The sequence below is a fragment of the Scyliorhinus torazame genome, chromosome 8, assembly GCF_047496885.1.
Source record: "Scyliorhinus torazame isolate Kashiwa2021f chromosome 8, sScyTor2.1, whole genome shotgun sequence".
Lineage (NCBI taxonomy): Eukaryota > Metazoa > Chordata > Chondrichthyes > Carcharhiniformes > Scyliorhinidae > Scyliorhinus > Scyliorhinus torazame.
This window is the reverse complement of record NC_092714.1, coordinates 264,843,646-264,862,087: the sequence shown is the minus strand read 5'-3', so window position 1 is coordinate 264,862,087 and position 18,442 is coordinate 264,843,646. Positions and strand designations below refer to the sequence as shown.

Sequence of the window (18,442 nt, the reverse complement as noted above, 5' to 3'; positions counted from 1 at the left end):
GTAGCACAAACTTGAAGTAGTTTTACATTTCCATTGGGAAACAGTTTTCATGCAATGGTTAGTGTAAACAATAGAATAATAGAATCCCTACAGATAGGCCATTTGGCCTATCGAGTCTGCACTGACCCTCTGAAAGATCACTCCACCCAAGCTCTCAGTCCCCCTCTCTATCCAACTAACTCCTTAAACTAACCTACACATCTTTTTTGGACACTAAGGGGCAACTTAGTGCGGCCAATCCACCTAACCTGCACATCTTTGGACTGTGGGAGGAAACCGGAGCACCCGGAGGAAATCCACGCAGACACGGGGAGAACGTGCAAACTCCGCACTGACAGTGACCCACGGTTGGAATTGAACCCGCGTCCGTGGCGCTGTGAGGCAGCAGTGCTAACCACAGTGCCACCATGCCGCCCCTAATCTGGAATTAACTCTCTCAAATTTTCAAGACTGAGATTAACAGCTATATATTTATTCAGGAAGGTTGTCAAACCATAGAGATCAAATAGAATTGAGGTGCTGATCAGTGATATGTTCCTAACCTATCAGACTAGCATCGTGCATTGGAAAACATACAGGCTCAGACACCCTGAGTGGGATTCTCCAGTCTGCCAGCCAGGTTTTCCTGGGTGGCACGCCCTTGCTGGCAGCGTGATTCTCCGTTTACGCCACCTGCCAATGGAATTTCCCATTGTGAGCACCCCACGCTGCCGGGAATCCCGCGGGCGTGGGTGCGCTGCCCCACGGGCGGAGAATCCCGCTGGCGCAGAATCCCGCTGGCGCAGAATCCCGCTGCCTATTTCTACTGGAAAGAAACTTGCCTATTGATAGCACTTTTCATAACCTCAGGATATTCTAGAGTCCTTTACAGCCAACGAAGTATTGTTGCTGTGCAATCACTTCCTGCTAGAATGTAACAAACGGAGTGTCTAAATTGTACACAGCAAGCTCCCACCAACATCAATGTGAACAGATCTTACCAATGATCTTCCTACCAACCTAGAACCACTGCTGCCCTCTGCAAATACAGCAATTTCCATTGGAGCTCTGACACTGAGTCTCCGAGTCAGAATAAAGTTCATGTCCAGTATTACTCTCTGGTCTTAGCAGTCTTCATTGCTATACCATTCAGATTTCCCCGCAACGAAAACTGCAAATCTGGCTCATGAGGAACAGGGTGAGTTAAAGCGATGAGTTTGGATATTCCTGCGGACTTTTCGATAAACACTTCAGTCACAATGAACCTGCTCCTGTCACTTATTAAGGTGTCACTGTTACTGAATGAGAAAACTTGCAGAGAGTAAAGGCACCAGCTCCTTGCAATCAAGACACACCATGTGTGAAAGCTACACTAAGGAATGGGTGTATGGCAGGAATCTCTGTGGCTCCAATTCACTTGTGGAATTCAATGAGTGAGAGAGGAAAAGGGGAGAACTTGTATTTATATACCATTGTTCATGACTTCAGGATGTCCCCAAATGCTTTATTTACAGCATGTTTTTCAAACTTTCTTTTCCCCAGGACCCACTTTTATCAACTGGCCGGCCTTCAGGACCCACGCCGGCCGTCCATTCGGACCGACGCCGGTCGAACTTTGGGACCCACACCTGCCGAACCTTGGGACCCACGGCAGCTGAACTTTGGGACCCACGCCATCCAAACTTTGGGAGCCACACTGGCCGACCTTTGGGCCCCATGCCATGATCACTTACCTTTAATGTGACAGGTGAGCCTGCTTGGTCCTCACGATCGTACTCCATGGGCTTTGAGTCCCTCAGTCTGTGTCAAACAGGAGGAAGGAAGTGCAGCCCTGGCTGCATCGGTCCAGAGTAACTGGAGCACATAGAAGAAAGGCACGCCCCTCACTCTCCCTCACTCTCTCTCACTCTCTCTCTATCGCTCCTCGCCACCCCCCACCCACCCCCCCCCCCCCAACCCCCGCCTCCCCGCCCCTTCCTCCAATATAGGGATGTCCGAGGTAGGTTCTTTACTCAGAGAGTGGTTAGGGCGTGGAACGCACTCCCAGCTATGGTAGTGGAGTCGGACAATTTAGGAACTTTCAAGCGGTTATTGGATAGGCATATGGAGTGCACTAGAATGATTGGGAGTAGGTTGATTTGATCTTAGTTTCAGACTAGTTCGGCACAACATCGTGGGCCGAAGGGCCTGTACTGTGCTGTACATTTCTATGTTCTATGTTCTAATATCTGGGCTATCCATAATCATTTCAGTTTTGCTCTCTCCCTGCAAGTTACTCTGTGCCTCCCACCGTCTCTTGTCTTCACCTCCACCTCGTGCCGTTATATTCCATTTTCAATGTATCTCTTATACATTGCAAGTCTCTTTTCTCCTGGGTTTTTCCTAATGTTTGACTCTTTTTCCCATTTTCCCCTTGTCACCAGGAATTGATTTATTTTCCTTGTTTCTCTCTCTGTCCCTACCTGGCCCAGTCGCTCCCCCTCTCCTCTCTCCCCTCTCCTCTCTCCCCTCTCCTCGCTCCTCTCCCCTCGTTCCCCACTCTCTTTTTCCCCTGTTCTCAAACGACTCTTTCAATTTTCTCCGTGTATCTCTGTCCGACAATGTTGCTTTTCTGCCCCAGCATCATCTCTGTCTCAACTACTTCAGCGTCTCTCGTATATCAAAGTAGAAGTAGAGTTACAAAGGTACGCAGGGAGACTGACTCAGAGATATGGAGAAGTTGTGATATAGACATAGAGACAGAGGTTAGGCTGTTCCCTTTGATAATACAGTTAAATACTCAACCATGGAGTGCTTCGAAATCCGCCTGCCCTATTTTAACTATCTGTCACTCTACCTCTCACCTTATCGTGTTCAGCGTTGGACAGATTCACAATAGTTTATTTATGGTAAGGCTGTGGATTTAAAATTAAGACTTTTTTGTCCAGTGGCACCAGAATTGCCCTTCAGCACAGTCATACATCAAGAAAATAATCTTAATCCTACGCTTCTGAAAGCAGAGCGATTGCAGCATTGCTCAGTGATGTGAGTGGAAACGGAACCCAAAGTGATACAAATCACAGACCTTTGGAACAAGGCTCCACAACTCACTCATGCCACTCACAAAAAGGAGTTACCATCTCTCTGGTTTGTGGGCATTGCCATTCACAGATATAGGTAGCTGGCACAGGTACAGGTAGATGACACAGGTATAGGTAGGTGACACAGGTACAGGTAGATGACACAGGTATAGGTAGATGACAATGTTGCAGCTGTTTCAGAACAGCTCGGTCAGGTGTGCTGCTAATTGTAGAGTTTTAATCTTCAGCAATATCGCTGAGATCTTTCGGGAACCACCGCCGCGACCCTCAGCTCCGCGACCCTTCTGACACCCACCCGGGACCCACACTTTGAAAAACCCTGCTTTACAGCCACTGAAATGCTTTGAGAATCACTGTGGAAGTACATGAAATGGGCAACCAATTTGCAAGCTGCAGATTTCTGCAAACAGTAATGCAATACATAACCAGTTGATTTGTTTTAGGTGTCATTTGTGAGGTAAATATTGGCCAGGATGCCGAGGATAGCTTCTCTTTGAATACTGCATCCATCCGAGAGGCGGATAGGGCCTCAGTTGGTGGCACCTTCGACAGTGCAGCACCCCCGAAGTACTGTAAGGAGATGTCCAGTGCTGGAAATGTAAAATCAAACCAGAAAACGCTGGCAATACTCAGCAAGCCAGGAGACATGGAGAGAGAAAGTTAATGTTTCAGGTCGAAGTCCTACCCTATTAGTAAGAGGTCTTGCAACATCAGGCTAAAGTCCAACAGGTTTATTTGGAATCACTAGCTTTTGGAGCATAGCTCCTTCATTAGGTGAGTGAAGAGGTTGGTTACACAAACACATATACATGATGCAAGATGATACTTTGAATGCGTGCGGAACTTGGCTAGCAGGACATGAGTATGGCCTCAACCGGGACCTTGGATTCATGTCGCACTACATTAACCCCCAGCATCTGGCCTGGGCTTGCAAAATCCTACCTACTGTGCTGACTTGAGACAATTCTCACCTCTTTAACCTGTGATTGTCCCTCTCTCCAGTCGCACCGTCTGGGCATGTAAAGACTTAATTACCTGCAAAAACTCGCATTCAAAGTATCATCTTGCATCATTGGCTTTTTCTATATATGTCATCACTCGCCTGATGAAGGAGCTGCGCTCCGAAAGCTAGTGATTCCAAACAAACCTGTTGGACTTTAACCTGGCGTTGTGAGACTTCTTACTGTGCCCACCCAGCCCAAAGCCGGCATCTCCACATCATGGCTACCTTATTAGAGCCAAGTTGGAAATGTTACCTGTTTCTCTCTCTGCAGATGCTGCCTGTTCTGCTCGGTAGATCCAGCATTTTCTAGTTTCATTTCCGCACTCCCTCTGTACTGGAGAACATCAAACTGGATTATGTGCTCAAATCGAAGGCATATGCTATACTTGCCTTTATTAGCCGAGGCATAGAGTTTATGAACAGGGAGGTTATGCTGGAACTGTATAAAATGTTGGTTAGGACACAGCTAGAGTATTGTGTGCAGTTCTGTAATCCACATTTTAGGAGGGATGTAATAGCACTGGAAAGGGATGATGTGGAGATGCCGGCATTGGACTGGGGTGGGCACAGTAAGAAGTCTCACAACACCAGGTTAAAGTCCAACAGGTTTGTTTCGATGTCACTAGATTTCGGAGCACTGCTCCTTCCTCAGGTGAATGAAGAGGTAGGTTCCAGAAACATATATATAGACAAAGATGCAATACAATGCTTTGAATGTGAGCATTTGCAGGTAATTAAGTCTTTACAGATCCAGAGATAGGGGTAACCCCAGGTTAAAGTGGTGTGAATTGTGTCAAGCCAGGACAGTTGGTAGGATTTCGCAGGCCAGATGGTGGGGGATGAATGTAATGCGACATGAATCCCAGGTCCCGGTTGAGGCAGTACTCATGTGTGCGGAACTTGGCTATAGGTTTCTGCTCGTCGATTTTGCGTTGTCGCGCGTCCTGAAGGCCGCCTTGGAGAACGCTTATCCGGAGATCAGAGGCTGAATGCCCTTGACTGCTGAAGTGTTCCCCGACTGGAAGGGAACATTCCTGCCTGGTGATTGTCGCGCGATGTCCGTTCATTCGTTGTCGCAGCGTCTGCATAGTCTCGCCAATGTACCACGCTTCGGGACATCCTTTCCTGCAGCGTATGAGGTAGACAACATTGGCCGAGCCGCACGAGTATGTACCGCGTACCTGGTAGGTGGTGATCTCACGTGAGGAACCCACCTCTTCATTCACCTGAGGAAGGAGCAGTGCTCCGAAAGCTAGTGTTTGAAACAAACCTGTTGGACTTTAACCTGGTGTTAAGACTTCATACTGCACTGGAAAGGGGACAGAAGAGATTTACCAGGACGTTGCCTGAGCTGGAGAGTATTAGGTATGAAGAGAGATTGGATAGGCTGAGGTTGTTTTCCTTGGAGCAGAGGAGACTGAGGGGTGGGGGGGGGACATGATTGCGATGTATAAAATTATGAGGGGCATAGATAGAGTAGACAGGAAGAAACCTTTCCCCTTGGTGGAGGGACCAATGACCAGCTGGCATAGACTAAAATAAGGGGCAGGAGATTTTGAGGGGATGTGAGGAATTATTTTTTGACTCAGAGGGTGGTGGGAGTGGAGAACGCGCCGCCTGAAAGAGTGGTGGGGGGCAGAGACCCTCATAACATTTAAGAAATATTTAGATATGCCCTTGCGATGCCAGGACAGACAGAGCCAAGGGCAAAGTCCTGGGAAATGGGATTAGAATGGTTAGGTGGTTGCTTTTGACCCAGGCAGATGCGATGGACCGAAGGGGATTTTCTGTGCTGTAGATCTGGGTGACTCTGTATACCAGGAGCCCCCTGGCTCAGATCCCGCTGGGACTGTGGGAATGTTGAGACACATTTACAAAATGAATGTGAAGCCCTGACCTAATGTCATCCCGTCAGAGCAGCCCCACCCCCTACACACACACAGAGCTGCTGTATCAGGATCAGCCTGGGCACAGCATCATCAAGCAGCATTCCGCCACTCACATTCTCATCTTAACTGAATTTTATTGCAGAAATGTGCGTGTGATTTGCATGCGGTCGTGTGTGGGAGGGGTGAGGGGGTTCCCTCGCCCGGAGGCTTCCCCGCCGGGGACTCCCCCCGCGCGACGTGACCGGCGCAACATTCCATGTGACGTCAGGAGAGATTCCTCACCCCAAAGAACAGAACAAAAAGAGAGAGAACAGGATAGAGAGAATAGGGGAAAGGAGGGAAACGCCGCCACCTTCTCACTGCTTCAGTGGAGGACAAAATACAGGGTGATGGATGATACAGATCTGATCGATTCCTTTTGTAGCAAAGACAATGTTGTTACTTATCCCTTTAATTTGGATTGTTGCAGCTCATTCCTGCATTAAATGCATGGCCTCTCCCTGTGTCTTTGTGTCAATCTCTCTGTGTGCCTCTCTGTCTGTGTGTCTCTCTGTCTGTATGTGTCTCTCTGTGCCTGTGTGTGTGTCAATCTCTCTGTGTGCTTGTGTGTCTCTGTCCGTGTGTTTTTGTCTGTGTGTCTCTCTGTTTGTGTGTCTCTCTGTCTGTGTGTCTCCCTTTATGTGTGTGTGTCAAACTCTCTGTGTGTCTCTCTGCTTGTGTGTCTCCCTGGGTGTGTGTCTCTCTGTACCTATCTGTGTGTGTGCCAGTCTCTCCCTCTGTGTGTCTCTCTGTCTCTGTGTCTCCCTGTCTGTGTGTCTCGCTGTCTGTGTCTCCCTGTCTCTGTATGTCTGTGTGCATGTGTGTCAATCTCTCCCTCTGTGTGTCTCTCTGTCTCTGTGTCTCTTTGTCTGTGTGTCTCTCTGCCTGTGTGTCTCGATCTGTGTGCCTCTCTGTCTGTGTGTCTCCCTGTCTGTGTGTGTGTCAATCTCTCTGTGTGCCTGTGTGTCTCTCTGTCTGTGTGTCCCTCTGTCTGTGTGCCTCTCTGTCTGTGTGTCTCTCTGTCTGTCTGTGTGTCAATCCCTCCCTCTGTGTATGTCTCTCTGTCTCTCTCTCTCTGTCTGTGTGTCTCTCTGTCAGTGTGTGCCAACCTCTCCCTCTGTGTCCCTCTCTGTGTGTCTCTTTGTCTGTATCTATCTGTCGTGTGTCAATCTTTCCCTCTGGGTGTCTCTGTGTGTGTGTCTCTCAGTATACGTGTCAATCGCTCTCTCTCTCTCTCTCTCTGCCTGTGTGCCTGTCTGTATGTGTCTCTCTGTTTGTCTCTCTCTCTCTGTGCCTCTGTGTTTGTTAATCGCTCTCTCCATCTCTGCTTGTGTGTTTCTTTGTCTGTCTGTGTCTCTCTGTGTTTGTCAATCTCTCTCTCTCTGCCTGTGTGACTCTGTGTGTGTGCCTCTCTCTTTGTCTGTCTGCGTGTCTCTCTGAGTCTCTCTGTCTGTATGTTTGCAAACTCTCTCTGTATCTGTCAATCTCTTTCTTGCTATATTTCTGTGTCTGCCTATCTCTGTCTCCGTCTCTCTATCTGTGTCTCTCGCTCTTTCGCCGTCTTTTTGTGTCTCTATCTCTCTCAGTTCCTCGTTGCCTGCTCCTTGCCTCTTTCTCTCCCTCTATATTTCTCTCTGTGTGACTATTCTCTGCCTCAATATCCGTCTCTCTGTTTGTCTCCGTGTCTGCGTCGCAATTTGCCTCTGTGTCTCTCCAATTGTTTCTCCATTTGTCTCTGTCTCTCTATGTGTCTATTTGTTCCTATTTGTCTGTGTGTCTCTGTCTCTCTATCTGTCTCCATTTGTCTCTGTGTCTCCATTTGTCTCTGTCTCTCTATGTGTCTTTTTGTTTCTATGTGTCTGTGTGTCTCTCTCTGCCTCGGGGTCTCTCTATTTGTCTCTCCATGTGTCTCTCTATTTGTTTCAATGTGTCTGTGTGTCTCTCTCTCTCTGTCTCTCTATTTGCCTCTCCATGTGTCTCTCTATTTGTCTATTTGTTTCTATGTGTCTGTGTGTGTGTCTCTCTGTCTCTGTCTTTCTTTGTCTATATTTCTCTCGTTAAACAGCTGATGCACAGAAACACTACTAATATATATATATATATATATATCAGCGCCAGTAATCGGAATCTAGTCGGAATGAGCGTGACTTTCTCTTTTTGCCTACCATTGAACTGGTGATGATTAAGAGGCAGGTTTCTATCGCACACTCGGCTACACCCAAATACTTGGAATACAACTGCATGTCTGGGAATCGGGAGGAGCTCTACTTTGTTGGAGATTTGCCCTCCACAAATCCTTCTCTCGCTCCACATTCTGAGTCAAGGAGCTGAGAGAGATGACCGGGCTGATTTTCGGGGTGGTGGTGGGGGGGGTCCTTAATCCCCCCCAATCACCACCCCTGATTGATGCGAACATGCTGACTCTTTCGAACTATTTAAGCATCAGAACATCAGTCACATTCTTAGATCTCCTCTCACCGACCTTGGACCAGACTCTCACCCCCCCCCCCCCCCCCCCCAAGCCCCCACAGCCCCTGAGCTGTTGGTTGCTCATCGCCCTATCCCCGGAATTCCTCACACCGAAGGTGCTGTGAACTGTTGGATTTATAAAGTTGCCCAACACGAGATTCTCCGGAGCGACGCCAGCAGCGATGGAAAGACTCTAGTCGGTCCAGTTCCTTGTGAAATATGGAGAGAAGCCGGACCGGGGCTCCATCCATCCCATAACCCCAGTCTATTCCCGAGTCAATCTCCCCCACCCCCGGGATTGGGTGGGAATGTTCCGCTTCACTCCATCTCCCACCTCCTCGCCCTCACTGTCCATTCCCGATGACATTTTAAGCTGCTCCATTTCACTGAAATTGATCAGAAGCCTCTCTTTGCCTGGGACCTTTGCCAGTTTCTGAGCTGCCGCTGACTGCGGTCAGTCATTCATTCTCTCCCCAAGTTACTCCCCGGGACCAAGCGTTCGAGCCCCCGCGCCGGTTCTGACCTCCGCCGAGACCAGCAGTTCCGAGAACCCGCTCAACTTTTCCCCTCTCAAAGGACCCGTTTGCCTTCCCTGCCCCAGCGGCTGGTGGCTCGGCGGTGGGTAAAGGTTTATTGTCACGGGAAGGACTTCCCTGGATTTAACACTGTTGGACTCAGGGATGTATCAAATCTACCGGATTCTTAATCATTCCAACAGCTCGTTTCAATCCAAACCTGTTTAATCCAGTTGCATGCAGATAGTGTAGATTTATTGAATATAGAAATAATACGTGATAGATAATTATTTATTGTATCATGTATATGGATTTAAATATGTATTAATGCATTATATATGGATTTGAATATATATGGATTCATTATATATCATATATATGGGTTTCAACATGTATGGATACGGTATATATATGGCTTTGTATTTATATGGATGCATTATATATTGACTTGACTATATGTGCATACATTATATACATTAATTAAAATGTATATGGATTCATTACGTGTGTGGATTTGAATACACATGGATTAATGAGAGATGTGGATTTGAATAAATATAGATTCATTACATATATAAATGTAAACATTTACGGATGCATTATATGTGGATCTGAGTGTAATGAGCTCCATGATATATGATTTTAAATTTATATATATTATGTATGGATTTTAATTTATATAAATTCATTATATATGGATTTAAAATACATATGGATATATTATAAAAGAATGGTTAGATAGATAGATAGGAAGACAGATAGATAGATAGATAGATAGATAGATAGATAGATAGATAGGTAGGTAGATAGATAGATAGGTAGGTAGGTAGGTAGATAGATAGATAGATTATATGTGGATTTAAATATATATGAATTCATTCAATGTTTATTTTGGACCCAAATCTGGTTAACAATTATAATTTACAGATTATATATGATAAAGTGTGATCCATAAATTGTTGTATACTCCAAATATAGGCGAACAGTAAAGATGAAAGCTGAATCTCAGATTTCTGTTTGTTTTATTTAGATGTCAGTTGTTGCCTGGCCCCCCTGACGCGATGACTTGTGGGAAATTCCCAGATGCCCAACTCCTGGGAGTGAAGATTCCCAGTGACTCATCCACACGTGCGGTCCCAAATTCAGCACCCGCAGTTCCCGGATCAGAAGGCGGGAGGAGCATTGATCTGGGCTGCTGGCAACGGGCGAGTTGGAGAGAGTGTCAATGAGCACAGGACCACACACACACAGGCTGGCAGCTAAAAGCTGGGAAGAGTGAAATCCCTGCCAGAGAATACCTGAAACCAGGACTCAACACAGCCAGCCGATACTTCTTTCTTTATAAGAACCCCTCCATCTGCTCAGTACCGCGAGGTTCACAGACTGACCCCCAGGGAACATTAGGAGAACCATTTCGCTCTCAGCTGCTTCATTTGCACAGAGAAACTTGTCTTCAATTGGAAATTGATAGGATGCAGCCGGGAGCCTATGGGGACGGGGAAGAGGACAAATCAAAAACCCTGGAATTAAACGCCCCAGAAGAGAGCTGGGAGGATTGAACCCGCTCAGAAAGTCGAAAGGAAGAAAGAAGCACTATCATTCATCACAAAAAGTGTTGGGAACAAAATTGAGCTAATTTATAAAATTCCAACATAGGGAGCCTGCCATCCAAGCTGCTTTTGAAGGTAAGGATTCCCACTCTTCCTTCAGTTTCATATATTTGATCAAACATAATTTACTTTATTTAATTCGAATATTTTTTTAATATACAGTTTGATTCATTTCCTCTGATCGTTACGTTTTCCAATAATTCTATTTGATGTCAAACCCGGGAGTCACACGCTGGCTCAAACATTCCTTTCTTTTCAATAAAGAAAACTTTATTTTCCTTGGAAGCAGTTTCATCTTAACTTTGCTGCCGCTGTCTCGCCTCCCGGAGTTAGAGAGGGTAAAATCTCACTCCGCCTCTCACTCCTCTCGACCAGGCGCGGAGCCAATGTGCAAGGAGAATGGGACGGTCAAAAGAGAGTGAAGAGGGAAAGTGGGGGGGAGGGGGGAGAGAGTAAGAGGGATGAAGATGTGAGGCGAAGGAGGCGGGAGTGTGGAAGGTGGGAGTGAGCAGCGTGTGGACAGGCTGGGAGTGAGGCGGGAATGAGGTGACAGAGCCTCATGGGTTCAGGAGAGAGTCACTTTTCACCGGGAGATTCTCATCTCCATTGGATATGGGGGGGCGGGGGGTTATGGGACGTATGGGGTGAGGGCGTATAGGGTGGGGTATGGGGGTTATGGGGGTGGGGGGAATTTGGGGTGTGGGGTAGGGATACTGTGGGTGGGGTATTATGGATGGGGATTTTGGGATGGGGGTATGGGGTGGGGATATGGGGGATTTGGGGGTGGAGGGAGAGGGTGAAGGGGTATAGATTGAGGGGTATGGGGGATATAGGGTGAGGGGGTATGGAGTATCAGAGATTTGGGGAGGAGGTATGGGGTGGGGGTAAAAAGGGGTGTGGGGGGTATGGGGTGGTATGGTGTGGGGTATGGGATGGGGATATAGGGTGAAGGTATGGGGAGTGGGTATGAGGTGGGGTTATGGGATGGGGGATATAGGGTGGTGGTATGGGGAGGGGTATGGGGTGGGGGTATGGGATGGGGGGTATGAGGGGATATAGTATGGAGGTATGGGAAGGGGGTATTTAAACATTTCCATCGATTTTATTTGGAAATTTGAATTTAGTGGGGTGAGGGGGGGGGGGATAAGGAGGAGCTTTACTGGAAAGCAATTGAATAGTTGCCGTTTTGCAGGTGAATGGCAGGACAGGTGTAGTTTAAACTAATTGAAGGTTGTGAAATGAAGACTTTGCGCTGAGGTAATGAATGGAACAACTTCAATCTGTCCCCTTGTGGGATCTCAACTGGGTGAAGGGCTGCTTTTGGTTTCTGATTTCTGCATTGATTCCCTGACACACACGATCTGTCACCCTGTCTGTACAAATATCCAGGGGGGGGGGGGCATCAGAAACCAGCTCCTTCTCCCTCACTATCTTCCTGCCCTCTCCATTCCCCACCCTCCATTTCTCTCCCCCCCCCATGTTCTCCCTTTGCATTTCTCTTCTTCTATTCTTTCACTCCCCATTCTCTCCACTTCTACCTCACCATTCTCTCCTTCCCTCCCTCTCTCCTGCCCTCTCTCCAATCCTTCTCCCTCCCCATTCCTTCTTTCACATCCCCCAGCCTCCTTCTCTCCTGCCATCTCCCTCTCTCCTTCGCCCTCCCTCCTCCCCCCCCCCTCGTCCCCTCCCTCCCTCTCTCCCCCTCCCTCCCTCTCTCCCCTCCCTCCTCTCCCCGCTCCCCCTCTTCCTCTCTCCCCCTCCCTCCTCTCCCCGCTCCCCCCTCTCCCCCTCCCTTCTCCCCCTCCCTCCTCCCCTCCCCTCCTCCCTCCCCTTGCCCATCTCCCTCTCTCTCCCACTCTGCCCCTCCCTCCTCCCCTCCTGCTTGCCTCTCCCTCCCCACTCCCTCTCCCCTCTCCCCCCTCTCCCTCCTCCCTCTCCCTCTCTCCCCTCCCTCCCTCTCTCACTCCCCCATCCCTCTCTCCCCTCCCTCCCTCTCTCCCCTCCCTCCCTCCCTCTCTCCCCCTCCCTCCTCCCTCTCTCTCCCCCTCCCTCCTCCTTCTTACCCATCCCTCCTACCCTCCCTCCTCTCCTCCTCTCTCCCCCTCCCTCTCTCCCCCTCCCTCCCTCTCTCCCCCTCCCTCCCTCCCCACCCTCCCTCTCCACCTCCTCCCCCTCTCTCCCCTTCCCTCCCTCCCCCACCCTCCCTCTCCACCTCCCTCCCTCTCTCCCCTTCCCCTCCCTCCCCCTCCCTCCTCCCTTCTACCCTCCCTCCCCCCCTCCTCTCTCCCCCTCCTTCCCTCCCTCTCTCCCCCTCCCTCCCCCTCTGCCTCTCCCTTCTCCCCCTCCCTCCCACCTCCCCTCCTCTCCTCCTCCCCTCTCACCATCCCCTCCCTCCTCCACTCCCCTCCCCCTCCGCCCCTCCTTCCTCCCCTCTCCCCCCTTCCCCTCTCCCCCTCCCCTCTCCCTCTCCCCCTCCCTCCCCCTCCCTCACTCTCTCGCCTCTCCTCTCTCTCGCCTCCTCTCCCCTCCCCTCTCCCTCCCTCTCCCCGCTCCCCATCTCCTGCCCTCTTCCCCTCCCCTCCTCCTCTCTCCCCGTTCCTTCTCCCTCTCCCTCCTTCTCTTCCCCTCCCCCACCCTCCTTCTCTTCCCCTCCCCCACCCTCCTTCTCTTCCCCTCCCCTCCCTCCTTCTCTTCCCCTCCCCTCCCTTCTTCTCTTCCCCCCTCCTTCTCTTCCCCTCCCCCTCCCTCCTTCTCTTCCCCTCCCTCTTCCTCATTCTCTTCCCCTCCCCTTCCTCCTTCTCTTCCCCTTCCCCTCCCCTTCCCTCCTTCTCTCCCCCTTCCCTCTCTCCTTCTCTTCCCCTCCCTCCTTCTCTCCCCATCCTTCCTTTTCTCCCCCTCCCTCCTTCTCTCCCATCCTCCTTCTCTCCCCATCCTCCTTCTCTTCCCCTCCCTCCTTCTCTTCCACTCCCTATTTCTCTTCCCCTCCCTCCTTCTCTTCCCCTCCCTCCTTCTCTTCCCCTCCCTCCTTCTCTTCCCCTCCCTCCTTCTCTTCCCCTATCCTCCTTCTCTTCCCCTATCCTCCTTCACTTCCCCATCCTCCTTCTCTCCTCCTCCCTCCTTCGCTCCCCCATCCTCCTCCTCTCCCGCATCCTCCTTCTCTTCCCCTCCCTCCTTCTCTTCCCTCCATCCTTCTGTTTCCCTCCCTCCTTCTCTCCCCTACCTCCTTCTCGTTCCCTCCCTCCTTCTCTTCCCCTCCCTCCTTCTCTTTCCCTCCCTCCTTCTCCTCCTCTCCTCACCCCATCCTCCTTCTCTCCCCCATCCTTCTTCTCTTCCCCTCCCTCCTTCTCTTCCCCTCCCTCCTTCTCTTCCCCTCCCTCCTTCTCTTCCCCTCCCTCCTTTTCTTCCCCTATCCTCCTTCTCTTCCCCTATCCTCCTTCTCTCCCCCTCCCTCCTTCTCTTCCCCTATCCTCCTTCTCTCCCCTCCTCCTTCTCTCCCCAACCTCCTCCTCTCCCGCATCCTCCCAACTCATCCCCTCCCTCCTTCTCTTCCCCTCCCTCCTTCTCTTTCCACCCACTCTTCTCCCCTCCCTCCTTCTCTTCCCCTCCCTCCTTCTCTTTCCCTCCCTCCTTCTCTTCCCCTCCCTCCTCTCTTTCCCTCCCTCCTTCTCTTTCCCTCCCTCCTTCTCCTCCTCTCCTCCCCTCTCACCATCCCCCTCCCTCCTCCCCTCTCCCTCTCCCTCCTCCCCTCCCCTCTCCCGCTCCCTCCTCCCCCTCTCCCCCTCCCCCTCCCCTCTCCCTCCTACACTCTCCCTCTCCCCTCTCCTCCTCCCCTCTCCCATCTCCCCCTCCCCCCACTCCCCCTCTCCTCTCCCCCTCCCCTCTCCCACTCTCTCCCCCTCTCCCCGCTCCCCATCTCCTGCCCTCTCCCCTCCCCTCTCCCCCTCCCCTCTCCCCCACCCTCCTCTCTTCCCCCTTCCTTCTCCCCCACCCTCTCCCCCTCCCTCCTTCTCTTCCCCTCCCCCTCCCTCCTTCTCTTCCCCTCCCTCCTTCCTCTTCCCCTCCCCCTTCCTCCTTCTCTTCCCCATCCCTCCTTCTCTCCCCCTTCCCTCCTTCTCTTCCCCTTCCCCTCGCTCCTTCTCTCCCCCTCCCACCTTCTCTCCCCCTCCCACCTTCTCTCCCCCTCCCTCCTTCTCTCCCCTCCCCTCTCCCTTCTCCCCCTCCCACCTCCCTCCCTCTCTCCCCCTCCCTCCCGACCTCCATCCTCCTCCCCCTCCCCCCTCTCCTCCTCCTCCCTCCCTCTCTCCTCCTCCCTCCCTCTCTCCCCCTCCTCCCTTCTTCCTCCTCCCCTCCCTCCTCCCCTCCTCTCTCCCCTCCCCTCTCCCCCTCCCCTCTCCCTCTCTCTCCCCCTCTCCCTGCTCCCCATCTCCTGCCCTCTCCCCCCTCCCCTCTCACCCTCTCTCCCCTCGCCCCCTCCCTCGTCTCTCCCCCTCTCCCCCTCCCTCGTCTCTCCCCCCTCCCCCTCGTCCTCTCCCCCTTCCTCCTCCCCTCTCTCCCCTCCCCCCTCCCTCCCTCCGCCTCCCTCCTTCTCTTCCCCTCCCCCTCCCTCCTTCTCTGCCCCTCCCCCTCCCTCCTTCTCTTCCCCTCCCCCTCCCCTCCTTCTCTTCCCCCTTCCACTCCTCCTTCTCTTCCCCTCCCCCTCCCTCCTTCTCTTTCCCCCCCTCCTTCTCCTCCTCTCCTCCCTTCTCACCATCCCCTCCCTCTCCCTCTCCCTCCGCCCCTCTCCCCTCCCTCCTCCCCTCTCCTGCTCCCTCCTCCCCCTCCCCTCCCTCTCCCTCCTACACTCTCCCCCTCCCCCTCTCCGCCTCCCTCTCCCCCCTCTCCCCCCCCACTCCCCCTCTCCTCTCCCCCTCCCCTCTCCCACTCTCTCCACCTCTCCCCGCTCCCCATGTCCTGCCCTCTCCCCCTCCCCTCTCCCCCTCCCCTCCTCTCCCCCCTTCATTCTCCCCCACCCTCACCCCCTCCCTCCTTCTCTTCCCCTCCCCCTCCCTCCTTCTCTTCCCTCCCCCTCCCTCCTTCTCTTCCCCTCCCCCTTCCTCCTTCTCTTCCCCATCCCTCCTTCTCTCCCCCTTCCCTCCTTCTCTTCCCCTTCCCCTCGCTCCTTCTCTCCCCCGCCCTCCTCCTCTCCCCTCCCCCTCTCCCTTCTCCCCCTCCCCCTCCCTCCCTCCCTCCCTCCCCCTCCCTCCCTCCCTCCATCCCCCTCCCTCCTCCCCCTCCCTCCTCTCCTCGTCCCTCCCTCTCTCCCCCTCCTCCCTTCTTCCTCCTCCCCTCCCTCCTCCCCATCTCTCTCCCCTCCCTCTCTCTCCCCCTCTGCCCTCTCCCCCTCCCCTCTCCCCCTCCCCTCTCCCTCTCTCTCCCCCTCTCCCCGTTCCCCATCTCCTGCCCTCTCCCCCCTCCCCTCTCCCCTCTCCCTCGTCTCTTCCCCTCCCTCTTCTCTCCCCCTTCCTCCTCCCCTCTCCCCCTCCCCCTCCCTCCTTCTCTTCCCCTCCCCCTGCCTCCTTCTCTTCCCCTTCCACTCCCTCCTTCTCTTCCCCTCCCCCTCCCTCCTTCTCTTCCCCCTTCCTCCTTCTCTTCCCCTCCCCTTCCTCCTTCTCTTCCCTTCCCCTCCCCTTCCCTCCTTCTCTTCCCCTTCCCCTCCCCCTCCCTCCTTCTCTTCCCCTTCCCTCCCTCCCTCCTTCGCTTCCCCTCCCTCCTTCGCTTCCCCTCCCTCCTTCGCTCCCTCCCTCCTTCTCTCCCCCATCCTCCTTCTCTCCCCATCCTTCTTCTCTCCCCTCCCTCCTTCTCTCCCCCATCCTCCTTCTCTTCTCCTCCCTCCTTCTCTTCCCCTCTCCTTCTCTTTCCCTCCTCCTTCTCTTTCCCTCCCTCCTTCTCTTCCCCTCCCTCCTTCTCTTCCCCACCCTCCTTCTCTTCCCCTCCCTCCTTCTCTTCCCCTCCCTCCTTCTCTTCCCCTCCCTCCTTCTCTTCCCCTCCCTCCTTCTCTTCCCCTCCCTTCCTTCACTTCCCCCTCCCTCCCTCTCTTCCCCTATCCTCCTTCTCTTCCCCTATCCTCCTTCTCTTCCCCTCCCTCCTTCTCTTCCCCTCCCTCCTTCTCTTCCTCCCTCCTTCTCTCCCTCTGCCTCCTCTCCCCTGGAAGACAACAGCTAACAAATGACAATAGATTGAAGTTCTTTCGGGCAGCACGGTGGCGCAGTGGATTAGCACTGCTGCCTCACGGCACCAAGGTCCCAGGTTCGATCCCAGCTCTGGGTCACTGTCCCGTGTGGAGTTTGCATATTCTCCCCGTGTTTGCGTGGGGTTCGCCCCTACAACCCAAAGATGTGCAGGGTAGGTGGATTGGCCATGCTAAATTGCCCCATTATTGAAAAAATGAATCGAGCACTCTTATTTTTAAAAAAAGATTGAAGTCCCTTGTCTTCCTGAATATTCCTATATGAATGTTCAAAATGCCTTTCGGGATTTATTCTGAAAAAAGAAAGACTACCAAAAAGATGAGTTTACATTTCTAAGGTTGAAATGAACATATCATCCAATCAACTAATCATATCAGCACTGGTGCTAAATCAGTTCAATTACACTGTTGACCAGCATCTCCCCTCAGTCAATCCCCTAAACAATGTCATTAGCTACCACTAATTAACAGTAATAATTCTATTGATGGGATTATGCCAAACAGCCATTACTTCTTTAAGCTTTAAAAGTGGCATATAGATAATGAGTCATTCTTTCTGATGGTTGTAAATGAACAACCGCAGTGGTTTCCTGAGCTTCAGAATAGAAGTAAATCAAGACCCATTGCAGTCTGTGTGTGAAGTCAAGAAGCAGCCAGAATCCAACACTTGCTGGAATTATATCTGAGCATTGGGTAAGAATAGAATAGGTTCGACTGATGTCTCCACCACAATCTAACCAGTGACTGACACTTTTCACTTATTTAATTCTACAAAATCATAGAATGTACAGTGCAGAAGGAGGCCATTCGGTCCATCGAGTCTGCACCGGCCCTTAGAAAGAGCACCCTACCTAAGCCCACACCTCTACCCTCACCCAGTAACCCCACCTATCGTTTTGGACACTAAGGGCAATTTAGCATGGCCAATCCATCTATCCTGCACATCTTTGGACTGTGGGAGGAAACCGAGCACCCGGAGGAAACCCACGCCACCACACGGGAGAACCGTGTAGACTCCGCACAGACAGTGACCCAAGCCGGAATCAAACCCGGGACCTGGAGCGGTGAAGCAACTGTGCCACCGTGCTGAGTGCGGAGTTATTTTCCCTCCTCGACCTCCTTTCCTCTGAGACAGAAATGTTCGCCATCTCAAGATACCGGGGATGACCCACAGTGCAAGACATCACGAAGATTGAAAAGACAAATGAAAATTCATATAACACTGAAGCAAGCCATTTTGGCCTCTGCTGTAACCAAGAGCTACCAATTAATCTCACAAACATTAGTTGTCTTCAAGTATTTGTCCAATTCCCTTTTGAAAGTTGCTTTTGAACCTCCTTCCACCTCCCTTTTAGGCAGTGTGTTCCAGGTCATAACTCGCTGCGAAGAAAAACTTCTCCTCACCTTCCCCTCTGCTTTATTGGTCTTAAAACTATATCCTCTGGATTTCTTTCTCAATTAATTTTTTCCAGGATGGGGGTGTGACTGGCTGGGCCAGTACTTATTGCCCAACCCTAATTGCCCCAGAGAAGGTGGTGAAGAGTGAGCTGCCGTCTTGAACCGCTGCAATCCCTGTGCTGTAGGTGCACCCACAGTCCTGTGAGGAGACTGACCAATATCCTGCCATTGGAA

The 18,442-nt window shown here is 51.8% G+C and overlaps 1 protein-coding gene across 3 annotated transcripts in view; it reads left to right on the top strand.

Annotated features, from left to right (window-relative positions):
* Nucleotides 1-1,571: 1,571 nt before the first annotated feature.
* Nucleotides 1,572-18,442, top strand: part of LOC140428611 (delayed-rectifier potassium channel regulatory subunit KCNS1) — a 67,811-nt gene continuing 50,940 nt past the window's right edge. The window contains exons 1-2 of one of the 3 annotated variants that reach the window (XM_072515270.1): nt 1,572-1,726; nt 10,005-10,659. The gene's annotated coding sequence lies outside the window, so the exon portion shown is untranslated. Of the gene's footprint in view, nt 1,727-6,145; nt 6,338-8,705; nt 9,078-10,004; nt 10,660-18,442 lie in introns of those variants that run through there. The other 2 variants (XM_072515269.1, XM_072515271.1) reach the window with 2 other exon arrangements.